Consider the following 15,636-nt stretch of genomic DNA (forward strand, 5'->3'; position numbering starts at 1 on the left):
TTTAAGGTGGAAGTAGGGTTGAACCCTGTTTTGCCACTTAGAACGGCCTGTTGTAAACATTTTCTGTAATAAACTCTGAAATTATATTTTCGGGATCCCAATGTATATATTAAACGTTCTAGTGAAACGTTATCTCCTAACCAAAGTTTTAATCCCTAAACCGCTAATCATACCTAGATCACGATTTCGGCCAAATGACTCGATTAGCGAGTTTAGCACTGTTTACAAGGCACACCGTAACGGTCCCTGGAGTTAGGGCGTTACAATTTTGGTGCTTTCATTGAGAGCATGAAGAGAAGAAACACATGACTATCATTTAGAGATGGCACCCAAGAATACCAATGTGGCATCCAAAAAGCCAGGCACGTCAAAAGAGCCTGCTAGATCAGAAGGTCCCGGACCGCAGAACCCAGAGACTAAGCCCAGGGTCTTTCTCGAGGAGACCACTCCAGAAGTTGAACAGCTCCAGGAAGCGATAGGCACTTTCCAAGAGGAGATGATGCAATTCAATGCTCGGCAGGAGTCCTTCGCTGAAGAGATGACCAGGTAAAGAGCTGCCTTAGAGCCGCAAAGGCGCGATATGGAGGCCACAAGCGAAGAGCTCAGACAGTGATAGGAGGAGGCCAACTGAAGACATCGCGAAGCAGCAGTTTCTCTAGAGGCGGCTACCCAATTGGCCCAAGCCAATGCTTAAGCCACGGCACAAGTAGCCACCGAGGGAGCAAGAAATAATAATGTTTGTCGGAGGACCACTGATAGAGCCAATTCTCGGAGACCGGACAGAAGCTGGAGTACCCCCCTGGTCGGGAAGATGATGGGGTCTGATCCGGAACTGCCATGATGCAAAGGGAGAACTCTAGAAACCCCTCCAGAAGCCACCGATTAGAAACTTCTAGATCAGGGAGTCACCGATCGGGCAGTAAAAAGACTCCACCCAGGCAGGATCAGACCAGGACTCTTCGAGATAAGATGACTTCACAGTTCAAAGATAGGCATGGACATGATGAGGCTGATAGTCATCACACTGACCATTCAAAGGATAAAGAAGACAACAACCCACAAGGAGGAAAAGATTGCTCGGGACGTACCGAAAAGCCTCCACTGCACCTCGGCCAACAGAGTAGTGGGAGAGAGCAAGTCCTACATAGTAAGCCCTCTGAAAAATCGAAAAGTAAGGTGTTCGATCGAGTAGGAGAACATGCTTCCCGAAAGGATCTAAGGGACGTTATCACCAACAAGAGGAGGACCATCCCGGTCGAAGGGAAAAATATGAACCGCCCAGCCAGTCAAGTAGAAATACTTGAAGACAGTGCACCAGATGGTAATGCCCGACCAAGCGGTCAAGACCTTGGAACGTCATCAGTTGCACAGCCATCCAAGCCCAACTTAACGTGTTAACGGCTGCAGTGCAAGGTTTGTCAAAACGACCTTCCAGGACGGATGCAATAGACCACCGGAGTGGCAGCCCATTTTGTGCCCGGATTAGAGCAGCCCAGCCGCCGGCAAAATATAAAGCACCGATGCTGCCAGTATATACAAAAAAGGCAGATCCCATTAGACATGTTGGGAAATTCGAGGACCAGATGGAACTGCTCGGGGTAAGTGATGATTATCGGTGTAGAGTTTTCCCGACTACTTTGTCAGATACTGCCCAGGAATGCTATTGGAAGTTTAAGCTGAACTCCATTACCTCTTGGGAATCTTTCAGTAAGGAGTTTTGTAGAAAATTCAGCGCTGCCCGGACTCCACCAGTTTATGCCAACCACTTGGAAAATATCAAACAAGGAAAAGATGAGTCTTTAAAGAATTATATACAGAGATTCATGGAGAAGCCAATAGAGCAACTGTTGTAGGAGACGAGGGGAAGATGGTTGCCATATCCACTGGGATAACATATCGGAGCCCTTTGTTGGATGGTATACATAGAAATCCAATTTCAACACTTCAACAATATCTTGAGCAGACAAGTATATGAAATCGGATGATGCAATCGAGAAAGAGGAGAATGGCATAAACAATCCGGGCGAATCAGCTGACCCTCCTAAGAATGGTGGAAAGAAATGTGGGAATAACGGGTCTGACCACCATGAAGAAAAGAAGGCTAAGTTGAGTTCAAACAAAAAGCCAACTAAATATGAGCCTCAGTTCACTAATTACACCACTCTCTCAATCAGCCGAGTACAAATATATCATGCTACTCATGAAGAGTTTCCCTACAAGAAACCCCCACCCATGAGGAAAGAGATATCTAAGAGGAACATGAACAAATTTTTTCAGTTCCATGGAGATTATGGCCATGACAGAAATGAATGCAATCACCTTAAGGACGAGATAGAATTTCTTCTCCGGTCGGGCAAGTTGAGAACGTACCAGGTAGAGATACCCCAAGGAACAGGAGGCAGCAGCAATCCTGGGTTCAAACAACAGAGATCTCCACCCTTGCAACCTGGGCCTGTGGAATTTACCTTAGACACTATATGCGGAGGTCCACACTTGGATGAGGATAGAAACAAAGCAAGGGAGAGGTATGCCGAGACACTTCGACTTGAGCAGAAGTGTTAGGATCAGATTTGGTGAACAGAGCCTCATCAGGAACCACTGGAACGACGAGCATGTGTGAATATATTATTTCTAAATACCGCTTTCAGAGTGGTAGTTTAATTTCAAGTTGTTTAACTTGTTATTTAAATTTGGTTTACAAGCTGGATATTTGCTGACCAGTCATCTATTTTTTAACAATTTTTGTTGTTTAAGACTCTTTATTAGATACATTTTGTCCTTTTTAATTTACGAGTAATAAAAGAGACTACGTGCAGTGTGGTCGATTCTTGCTAAAAATGTTCGTGTGTGTTATTTATCCGACCAGTGCTCAACTAGTCGGCAAAATCAGACAGTGTTCAACTGGTCGATACATTCAAGCAGTGTTCAACTACTCGAATATTTTCCAAATATTCTATGTGTTTCACGAGTAATTAACTGCTCGAACAGATTCGGTCAAGTAGCAAGTGACCCAAGAACTTTCAACCCTCGATTGATTGGGGGCACATGGGGTATGCTAGTATATAATTTAACACAGGCAATAAGAGCACGAGTAAACATATTTGTTTTTAGGCTGACCTGTAAAATTTTGAAGTTAAAAAAGGCCATTAAGCTAACTTGTTTGACAAAGCTTAAGTAACTTAGAATTTTTCAAAATTTCAAGTTAGAAGAAGATATTAGTGTGACAATAAACATTATGCTCATAAAATGTTAGAGCAATAAAAGTGTGAGGAAGTATACTTAGTATGGACTTATGAAATGTCTAGAATTTCTAAGTTAGAAAACTAAATACTCATACGAAATTATAGCATTTTTAAGTCTAAAAGGACTTAGAATGTTTCAAGTTAACAAAGAAAAGTAAAGTATAAATGTATGAACCATAAAGTTTTGTACAAACCCAAGGAGCTAGGAAGTTGGTGCATCCGAAGAAGCTGAGGGGCATCCAAGGAGTTGGCACGTCTGGGGTTGCGTCCGAGCATGATGGTGCTATGTTCGATCGAAAGGGGCGTGTCCAAGCAACCAAGCGTGCATCCGAAAGGTTGTACCTTGGCACCCGAGTGGAAGGTGGTGTTATGTCCAAGCAACTGGCATGAATGTCCGAACAGTCTAGAGGATGCATCCAAGCGGATGCTGGCAGCGTGTTCGACCAGATTGAGCATGTTCGATCGGCTGGGCGATGGTGCAGCATCCAAGGAACAGGGTGTGTGTTCGAGCGGATGCGTGCGTCTGAGGAGTAGGGTGCGTGTCCAAGCGGAGGCATGTGTCCGAGCAGCAATCCGTGTGTCTAGCGGCTGGAGGTGCGCATCTGAGGAGCTGATGCATCCGAGCGGCTGGGTGGTGTCCGAGTGTTGGGGTGCATGTCCAAGGAGCTACTGGCTGGGCATCCGAGAAGCTGCGTCCAAGGCTGTGTGTCTGAGTGTCCGAGAAGTTTGAAGAAATGAGTGTATGTTCCAATCGGCCAAGCTATTTCAGAGGAGTTGAGAAGGGACCGAAGAGTTAATCCTATCCTATTAGTCACACACTTATTCAAGGGGCCAAGACAATGACCGATATGCTAGAGGATCCAAGGAGACAACAAATCTCATGAGAATGGGGCACAAACATGTTTTCCTACTCATGAGGTACTATAACAAGATCAAAAAATGGAATTTGAAGAATTCAAAAGAAAAGTTCAATTGTGGGTTTACTACAAAAGTGAAAATTACTGATCGGATGGATTCTTTTGGATGACCTCAAAATCATTTTGCTAGAGAAAAAGTTTATCATATGAGTAAATCATATAATAAACTTGGGGGGCAAATGTTATCCCCAAAATTTTAGTTTGATGACATGGCAATCAGAAGTGACAAGTGGCAAGGTATGGTCAATGGCACATTAATAGTCAATAAATGTATTGGCTCTTTGGAGTTGTGATATTACTGGTCATGAAAATTATTTATCTCGTTTGGAAGTGATTTGACCGACTAGGAAGAATTTTTATCTGACCGGTAAATATTTTTGACTGACTAGTAAAATGCTCTGGCTGACCAGTAAAGTGTTTTGCTAGACCAGAGATGTGTCATGCTAGACAAGAGATGTGTCATGTTAGAACAGAGGAGTGCTAGGGGAGTGCTTTGCCTATGCCGACTGGTGAGTTGTCTTGGCCGACCAGTCACTTCAGGGATGGATTGGTCAGTCCAGGGATTAGAATCTCAGAAGTTACCATCTAGTGACTCTTCAGAAAAGCCTTAGTAACATCTTCGACCCAAATCATTATCAACTGCCGCGGGAATCTCTCAGATATCCTGGAATAATAGCTATATTATTGTAATTTAAATTTATCTATATTTTATTAATTAAAGTCTGTTTGAAGAACGAATGACCCGGTCAAGGGGATAAATCTGATGTACGATCCATGAGAATATAAATAAATGGCTCATGGCATCATTTAGGGGGATCTGATCTTTTTAGACTGAGAAAAACTCTCTAGTTTTGAAACTTTGGGATTGTTACTTGGGGCATTCTTGGGGCATTTTCTGAGAGTTTAGAGAGATATGCTTGTATATTCTAGCGCGAGAAACTCTGTATTTTTCTACTTACACTTAAGAAACTCAGTTGACTCAGGTTCATCTGATCTTAAGTGTAGGATATATATATCAAAACTCCAAGTGGATTAGGCTATTACCAACATATTGGGGCTGAACCACTATAAAATTATCAGTGTCGTATTTTCTCTTGTAGGTTTAATGTAGTTTTGACATCTACTCGTCGTTGGCCAAAATCGTGACCAACACAAGGCATGTCCCAAAGACTGTTTTCCTCTACCAATAATTGACTAGCTGGTCGATGCCATCGCAGGACATGAAATTCTTACATTTATGGATGCCTACGCGGGGTACAATCAAATCAGCATGCACGCTCCCAACGAGGAGCATACCAGCTTCAAAACTGACATAGGCTTATACTGTTACAAAGTAATGCCTTTTGGACTCAAAAACACTGGTTCGATGTACCAGCGAATGGTAAATATGATGTTCAAAGACTAAATAGGCAATAACATGGAAGTGTACGTCGATGATATGCTGGTAAAGTTAAAAAAGGTGGGGGCACATAGCGGATCTAGAAGAATGCTTCACCAATCTCAAGCATTACGATATGAAGTCTAACCCTTTAAAGTGCTCATTTCAAGTAGGCTCAGGCAAGTTCCTTGACTTTATTGTCAATGCAAGAGGCATAGAAGCTAATCTAGAGAAAACCAAGGCTTTAATTGACATGAAATCCTCGATCAAGATAAAATAAGTACAAGTGTGTGCCATTTTTCAACCTGCTAAAGGGAAATAGCAAGTTCAAGTGGACAGAAGAATGTGAAAAGGCTCTCCAAGCGCTCAAAGATCATTTGGCACAGCCACCAGTCTTGTCAAAGAAGATTGATGGGGAAACACTGTAATGTTCTAAAATTACCTAATAAGGCTTAGGGCCTTGATTAGGGGGTCAGGATGGAAATTTATGGAAATTATATGTTTATGTGATATATATGCATGTAATTATGTGATTATGTGAGTTATATTAGAATATGACTAGATATGCATGTTTAGGTGTATTAAATATACATGTGGGCCCGTTTCTTATTAGAAGGGCAATTTTCGTAATTTGAACTGTTATATGTGATATATGTGTGAGACCACATTATTATGTGGATATATTTGGGTTACTCGGCACGAGACGGTCCTAGGGGGCAAGTTAGCGAGAAAGTCACAACGGGACCTAATACCCAACTCGGGGTGACTGAAGGGGTATTTTGGATATCTAGTAGATTACCAAGTTATCGGGTAACAGGAATGAATATTCATGAATATATTTGGTATTAGTGAGATTATGAGGGAATTCTGGAAATTTTGACCATTTTTCCCACGGGGACGTTTTTGGTACCCCAAGCCTCCGAATTTGCGTAAGGTTACTTAGAGTCTAAGCAAAACCTCACAAAACACAAAAAATAGAGGAAAACACGTTCTCCCTTTTCTCTCTCTCGGTTACACACTTTCTCTCTCAAATTCCTTGGGAATTCTTGCGGTTCAAGGAGAATCGAGGCTAGCTTAGGCTCGCAATTACTTGGGAAAAGACTTACCTCAATTGGGGCTATAGAGGTAATGTTTTCTAGCCCTAAATCTCTGTGTTTTTCTGGTTTTTAGCTAAGTTTTGGAGGTTAGAAACTCAACTCTGGATTTTTGGGTTTTGAAAGGATTTTGGCCAAGCTTTTACTTGGGTTTTGATTTGTTTAAGCTACTGAATTGATTGGGTAATTTTCTTTTGAGTTTTAGCTATGTTGGGATATGTTTTTGGAGGGATTTGGCTTGAGGAAAATGAAGAAAAAACAGGGTTTACATGTCGAGTCGCGGCCCTGTTCTTGGGGCGCTGTGACTCTCTTGAGAGCTGGGAGAAGGAGGTGCCTTCGGGCCATTTGAGTTGTGGAGCCTGCTAGAGAGCACCATGACACGTTTTGAAACAGGGGAGAGCTTGGGCTCTCTGACTTGCGGTGGGTCGCAACTCCTTTGTTTTGAGTTGTGGCGCTTAAAAGGTTTTGAGCCCCAATAGGGTTTTTGAGTGCAGGAACTCAAACCTAAGGGCTCAGGATCGATCTTACTAACCAGTTTAGTACAATTCGAAGTCCCGGAGGCTAGGACTCTGTAACGACCCAAAAATCACTAATAAGGCTTAAGGCCTTGATTAGTGTGCTGGGAGGGCATAATTCTTTTATGTGTGATTTAAATGATTTAATGCATGATTATGTGATAAGCATGTTTATATGATTATATGGATATATGAAATGCATGTTTATGGGTATTAATATGCATGTGGGCCCTATTTAGCTTATATGGGCATATTTATAAATTTGGCCCGTTGAGGGCATAAATGTGATTATTTGTGATAAATGTTTGAGACCACATTATTATGTGTATATATTTGCAGCGTACAGCACAAGGCGATCCTAGGGAGCCAGTTAGCGGGAAAGTCACAACGGGATCCAATACTTGACTCAAGGCGAGTTAAGGGGTATTTTGGGTATTTGATGTTTAATTGAGTTATTAGGTTATGGAAACAAATATTTGGAGATATATTTGAAGTTAGAGAGTTTAGGATGGAATAATGGGGAAATTTACCATTTTTCACTCGGGGACGTTTTTGGTACCCCGAGCCTTGGGAATAACTTAAGTAAACAGATAGAACTTTGCCAAAACCAACTATTTTCTCTCTCTCTCTCTTGCTTCCTCTAGAAACTCTCTCAAGCTAACTTTGGAAGCTAAGGAGGAATTTTGGGCTAGGAATCACTTGAATTGAAACTAAGGACTTGGGAATTAGCTTAGTAACTACTTGGTGGATTTATTCTTCAGTAGAGGTAAGCTTTTAACTATGGTGTAGCATTTGAATTCTGGAAATTGCTGGCTATTTTAAGGTGTTTATGAGCTTTTGAGTTTCAAGGATTTAATTGGAGTTTAAATGAGTTTTGAGTCTAGTTTTCTGTTGGGTTTTGTTGCTGGGAACATATTAGAGTGTTTGTGATGAGTTAGTTGTGTTTGTTGGTTTGATTCTAGGTTAATTTGGTTGGGTTTTGGTTGTTTAAAATGGTGATTTTTATGGGTTCGAAGGGGTCAGGCCGCAGCATGGGGAGCTTAAGGCCGCGGCAAGTGTCTATTTAATGGGAAGGATGGACCTCTGGTTGGAGACGGGCCACGGCATGGGGGTTATAAGGTCGTGGCTCTTAAGGGAATTTTTGGGCTTTGAGAAGGTTTTAGGTGTGGGAACTTAACCTAGGGTGCTCAGGATCGATTCCACTTCCGTGTTTGGTGGAATACGATATCCCGAAGGCTAGAACGTGGTCCGGAAACCTTTATTCACTTATTATTGATGGAATCCCTTATCATGAATGTGACTAGGTGTACGCTAGGGCTCGAAAGGGGGGATCGTGCTTGAGGGTCATTATTCGTAATCAAAGCACTCGAAATTAAAGGTAAGAAAACTGCACCTGGTTGTGTGACTATGATGGGACTAAGGGTTCCCTATACTTGTATGCAACATTGTATGATGGTATTATGCCATGTGAACATGAAATAAATGACCTAAGAGTGTCGGAATTAATATTGGTTGTAACGCCCTAACCTCCAGGGACTTTTACGGTGTGCCTTGTAAACAGTGCTAAACTCGATATTCAAGTCATTTGGCCAAAATCGTGTAACTAAGTATGATTAGCAGCTTAGGGATGAAATTTTTTGGATAAGATATAATGTTTCAATAGAATGTTTATTATATACATTGCGATCCCAAAAATATAATTTTAGAGTCTGTACAAGAAAATATTTACAACAGGCCGATCTAAGCGGCAAAACGGGGTTTAACCCTAGTTCCTCTTCAAACCTCGGCCGTGGTGGTCGAGCAGCTGCATATGTACACATCGCCACCTAAGCTCTCCAACTCAAGGATGGTCCAACTTTCTTTTGCCTTTACCTGCACCACATAGCACCCGTGAGCCGAAGGAAAAAGCAAGGTGAAGGAAAAAGTTTGAAGAGCTACATCCATAGGTTCAACAGGGAGGCGACTATAGTGGGAAGCTTGACCAGGGGAGAAATCAAGATGGCAATCACGGATGGAGTGGACCCAGGCAGTAAGCATTGGGAAAATATGCTCAAAAGGGAGGTCACTGACTTAGATGAATTCTACGAACGGGCACAAAAGTACATTCGTGTCGAAGACGGCCATGAGAACCTAAAGGCATCACGTATCAATCCCTTAGCCTCTGAAGGTTCAAATGACGCAAAAATGAAAAGGGTGTAGGAAGGCCCAAGAGATGACCACCAGAGGAAGCACAAACATGGAGGTAATCCTAGGGAAACATCCCACACCTTCTACACTAACCTAACACATACTAGGGAGCATATCTTCATAGCGAACGAGAATCAGGTCCCCTTCAGGAGACCCCCACCAATGAAGGGAGATCGATCAAAGAGAGACCCTGGAAAGTACTGTCAGTATCATAAAGACATTGGCCACACCACAGCGAAATGCACTCATTTAAAGGTGGAAATTGAGCAACTCATACGCAGGGGGAACTTGGGTAGATATGTCTGAAGAGAAAATGAAAGGCCAGATGATAGACCACCCTCGCCACTAGAATGAGATGTAGCCCCAGAGGGGCAAGGAGAGGTGAGGACGATCTTCAGAGGACCAAGATTTGGAGTAGAATTGAGAAAGGGGCGAGATAGATACGCCAAGGAAGCCAGACAAAGTCCACCCCCATGCATGCTAAGCTTAGAACAACGGCCCCCAAAAAACATTAGAGGGGAAAATGACTCAATAACCTTCACCGAAGAAGACGTTTGGGGTGTGCATTTTCCACATAATGACCCCTTGGTGTTAAGTGTACAGCTGGTCAACATGAAGGTACATCGGGTTCTGGTACACAATGGGAGATCCATAGACATCCTATATCGGTCGGCCTTATAGAAGATGGGACTGGGCATCAAGAACTTAAAACCCTGCAACACCTCCCTGTATGGGTTCACAGGAGACTCGATATAGCCCCTGGGTTCAATCGAGTTGGCCCTCACCATGGGAGAGCTGCCTAGGCAGACCACTGTAATGACAAATTTTGTCATAGTGAGCTATTCCTCCGCCTTCAACACGATATTAGGGAGACCCTCCCTGAGAGAATTGAAGGGGATCACCTTGGTATACAACTTGGCCATAAAAATCCCAACTCCTGGGGGAGTAGCAAGCGTGAAAGGGGAATAGAAAGAAGTAAGGGAATGTTATAACATGTCCCTCCGCACAATCTTGAAATCGCCAGAACCTATAGCGATGGTAGTGCATGGGAACGCAAACCCACATGAGTTCAACCCCAAAGTTACTGAGGAGATCAGAACCGATGGGTGGGCATACACGCCTAGAAGGGAGCATCAGTGTATGGGAAAAATAATCTAAGTGCCCGATGAGATAAATCTCCCCAACCACTTAGGGGCAGAGTATACAGCCAAAAAGGGCCTAAAAGAGACCCTTATAAAAAAAATAAAAAAATAAAAAGAAATACGGAAGAAAACCTTGCAAGGCATCTCTTGAGTTCATGAGGATTAGCTACCCTTATGAACATCAAGAGGGTCAAAAGGTCATGCAGGAAGAGCCTCCTAATAAAGGTTGATACCTCCACGAGAGGAAAGGCCTCAGGAAGAGCATCCACCAATAATCCTAGAGAGGCCACCACGCCGTCTAGCCAAAAATGGTCCTAAAAGAGACCCTTGTAAAAATAGTATTATGCATAATAATGAGAAGGATGCTTCTCGCAAGAAATAACAAGCGCGCGCAAAGAATATAAAAGGATACTGAGAACCCAAGGGGTTAACATATCCTTACAAGTATAGTAAAGGTGCACCAAAAAGACTATCACCAACCGACACGGATCATACGCAGTAGAGGGGTCCCAAAGGAGGTAAGCCTTACCATGTGTGAAGGTCTCACTGTATGAGACCATCTTTCATAGTGTGGTCTTCATCACCGCATATTGTTGAATGACATCTCTTGATGCCTTATATGCCTCCAAGTATAATGCAAGTATCACAGTCGTGAGAAAGGTGACAAACAAATGCCTTCACGTGTGGACAGATGAAAGTTGAAGACTCGGAGGCAAGAAGGAAGGTCACCCTCGGCTCGATGTTCCCGAATTACTTTGTTCGTGGCCTCGCATGTCCATGCTTAGTCCTTTTAATCCAACACTTGATCATGCCTTCAAAAGTCTGTTCTCGAGTACCATACGATTTCATCTATACCTAGTCATCTCGAGAGATCTCACGAAATAATAACAACATTCCATGATGCTCGACAACTCCCCCGTGGAGGTAATGCATGCCTGGATATTGATTGGCTCTCTTTCCACTCACATGACCATGATGGCCCAGAGTGTGCCACCATTGTCACTAGCATCACAAACCTTGTTGACAAGTTCTCACCGTCAACAACTTGGTTTACAAGAAATCACATAGCAGTACCACTAAAGCATAGTAAGTGTGGCATTATAATGAGTCTACAAGGATGCCTAAAGACCTCCTAATACATTGGGGGGCAAGTGTGGACGCTAAAAATCTGCCAAGAAAAAATCGCTAAAGGTGCAAGGCACCTGAGAAGGAGGCCTGCTTTATGCCAACATGTATAAGGTCTTCTACGAGTTATGTCCCTTGTGTTGAGGAAGACTAGCATCTGAGGGTGAAGGCCTCGCTATAAGAGGCCCAACTAGGCTACGCCTCGTGCACCCCTCGCAGTGCCTAAGTATCTCGCCGTGCTGCAACGCCAAGCGCCTAAGAGTGTCTCGCGCACCCCTCGCAACATCTGAGTGCCTCGCACCATGAGGCTTCATATAGGTAGCTAGCCAAGTGCACTCGCGCACCCCTCACAATGCCAAGTGCCTCGCATAGCGAGTCCCCACACGACTTGGCTAGCCAAGTGCCGAGGATAGTACTCCCACGCGGAGGGCGGCGCAAGGGTCTTGGTCCCTTAGTGTCGCAGAACACGGAGAGCCTCGCATAGGGAGGCTAAGTGTCTCACACAGACAAGTGACAAGGATGGCACGCCCATGTGGGCCACATAAAGGTCTGGGTCCTTCAGTGTCACAACACACGAAGAGCCTCGCATAGCGAGGCCAAGTGTCTCGCGCAACCAAGCGCTGAGGATGGCACGCCCACGAGGGTCGCACAAGGTTCTGGATCCATCAGTGTCGCAACACACAGAGAGCCTCGCATAGCGAGGCCAGGCACCATCTTGGAGGCTAGCTAGGTGAAGGCTGCCAAGAATGCTCGTGCACCCCCGGACACTGCGCGGAGCCACAACACCTTGCCATGTTACTCTGAATATGGTGACACTGCCTATGGGACAAAGACACTTCTCCTACATGTAAAATATCCAAGGGCCTCTTTGCCATGATGCCAGGGCACGGGGGAGAGCCACACATAGTGAGGGCTTCATTGCCTCACCACATGCCATATGTCCCGCGCTTCCCAAGTAGAGAAGGGGAACTAGTAAGTGTGTCCAACACTTAGCAAAATATTAGAAGGTGATGAGAGAAGATGTATTTTTGAAATAGGAGAAGGACCTTCAAGTACGAGGGATGTGAACAGGTAGGAGGTGTACGACCTTGAGGAAGGCAAAGTCGTGATTCTGACATTCATACCCGACAAGTAATGGATATACGAATTTGTACGAAGTGTGGGGGCATGACTTGCACGCCTCTGACCATGTACCTACAACCGACACCACGACCCTCTGCTCCTCTACACCATGCACCACTACTCTGATAGAGTACCAACGTATGAACTTGTCCCTTGGCACCACCTTGTATTAGAGGCCATTAGAGCCCATCTATAAATAGGCTTTGACCCCTCAAATGAAAGGGTTTGAAAAATTGATTGTAGATAGAGATAGTAAAGCAACTCACGAGATTATCCTCCATTGTTGTTCTGGATCTTCCTTTCTTAAGCTTTTCCTAAGTTCAATCTACGCATTTTTCATAACAAGCTTTGAGTTTTCCATCCATATATCGTTGACGAGTTTCAATCATCAACGCACGTTTTGCCCTTAAAAATGACCGGTAACCTATGATTAATTCAATTCTTAATGTTTTTATTCAAAACATTCATTTCTTCTATAATTTTTAATTCAATAGACACATTTTATCCATGTTATTATGATATATTTACAAGGGAGTGTGCTAGACACACTCAACATTGCCAACTTTTGTTATTATAACAAGTATTGCTTAACATGTGAGATTCTTTAACAACATACAAATATACTCATTTATGAAATGAATTCGAGCAGTTGTGTTAGGTCAACTATGACTGGTTATTTGGCAAGTGACCAAGGACTTACTTCCTCGATCAGTTGGGGGCCATATATGGTATATATAATCACACATAAACAAATAAGGGAAAACGCACAACTGAGTAGTACATAAATTTTTTCATATTGTGCTTTGTTCATAAAGAACATGGAAACTAAAAACTTTGTTTGTTTTACATGAGCAAGAAAGTTTGGCAACACATATAGCATTTAAATTGATATATCTAGCCAAAATTAAAGAGCAACATATTATATTACAAAAATATCTCACATTAAAAGTTGATCAGTAGTTCAAATGTTTTTTCACCACGAACCTTACGGTTCAGGTGTCCAACAAAAGAAAAAGAAAAATATTACTTCCAAGAACACTCCCCCTCAAGGCTCGACCACCTTACCATTTTCTTGCTCGAGGCCTCTGGTCGCCATCAGATTCAAGGAGAATTTTGAGGAAGTAGTAGCAAACTCCTCCTTCTCGCAAGCTAAGCATTTAGCAATCTCTTTGTCTCGAAGGTTGGAGGGCAGGTAATCAAAGTTAGCCTCCTTATTTTTTTTCTAGAACATGAAAAAAAGATTGAATGCTGCACTCCTGGTCCTTTTTAGGTCCAAGGAATGTGAATCATTTTCCTTAGTTAGCTCCTCCTTGAACAAATTTTTCTCATCCGTCATCTTCTGCTACTCCGCCTCTAGCTGCTTCACGTGCTCCTCTAGGGTTGCTCCCCTTTGTTCAAGCTCCTTGATCTGACACTTTTGCATAGTCCCCATCTCCTTGAGTGCCTTAATCACCTCGCCCTTGTTTTCGACCTCGGTGATTCTATCCTTCAAATCATCCTGAAGCTCCTTGCGGAGATTGTAGTTGGTAATGTTTGATTCCTTGAAGTTCTTTACGGTGGCCCATGATCTCTTCAATGCCTCTGCAATTTGAGTGCATCAGTTCAGGTATTGGCGAGAGTTATCATACCCTGCAAGAACAATAGAAGTTATACTTGAGCAGGAAACTTGTACAAAATATTTTAAAGATCGAAATAGATACTTACCGAAATGAGCTTAGACATGGCGCGACCAAGTCCCGAGTCCACTGATGAATGCTCATGGTTTACGAAGGATTCAATAGTTAGGCGGTGCTAGGCAAGTGAATGGACTTGGGAGGAGATGGCATCCACAGAAAACATCAATTTCCCATTTGCATGCTTGGTCTGAGCAGTGATTAGGTCCATGGATGGTCAGTTGGCAGGAAAGGAAGTAGGTTGGCTAGTAGGTGACTCCCGACTAGTGGAGGGAGTGTATATGGGAGAAGATGGAGAGGGTGTCGCCAGAGAGGCAGGAGCAGGCGGTTCGCTCCTCTGCTGCTTAGCAGCTGGCTCTTTGCTCAAGTTAGCCTCATGAACCAACTTTCTTTTTGTGCCTCCCCTAGCCAGGGCCAGGGGTGAGGCGTAGAGATTAAATATGTCTAACTTAGACATTGCTGTAGAAAAAAGATAAAAAATTAGAGAAAATATCGAAGATATAAGATGAGCAGACACAAAAAGCATATTTGAAAATTCAACAATAGCAAGCAGTTCAAAAATAGCCTATATTACATAGGAATTCCTCATCAAAATGTGAAGAGAAATACATATCAAGAGGATCGTCATCCTCCTCCAGAACCTGCTTGCCCTTCCCTTTGTCCACAGAAGGTGCTAGAACCCTTGGGTGAAGAGCATCCTCTTTCTCCCTAATACTAATCCTTTTTTCCTTCCCCCTTTGAGGGACAGGGGTCACTTGGGGATGTTTGGATCGCCCCACCTCCTCACCAATGGCTGGATCGATAGTTCTTCCACAAATTGCACCCTCAGTAGTGCCTCCCTTGTTGTTTTTGGTGGGCATCGAGCAGACCAACCCTCCTAAAATTGTTGCTTGTCATGAGCAGCAAGTAGTTTTTCTACTCAAAGGAAAGATTGTTCAAGTTTGTTTCTCGCCTTACCATATAATATGTGGGAAGAGGTCTTTCCCACGGGCCTAAAGTACTGTAAAAGAATTGAAACTAAGCACTAGTGTAAAGGAAGAATGTGAAAGAGAAAAAATCAAGCAATCATTACCTCCTCGCTAGAAGGCCAAGTTATCTGTGATCAGCTCAGTTGTCAGAAAATATTCCTTGAAATAGCCACCCACGTTTCTCCTAAATATGGGCTCTGTTGGGAACAACCTGGTCGTGTCCCTATGGCTTAAATATAAGAATCCAATGCCATGATGTCCTAGGTTTGAATT

The sequence above is a fragment of the Humulus lupulus genome, chromosome 8, assembly GCF_963169125.1.
Source record: "Humulus lupulus chromosome 8, drHumLupu1.1, whole genome shotgun sequence".
NCBI classification, from domain to species: domain Eukaryota; kingdom Viridiplantae; phylum Streptophyta; class Magnoliopsida; order Rosales; family Cannabaceae; genus Humulus; species Humulus lupulus.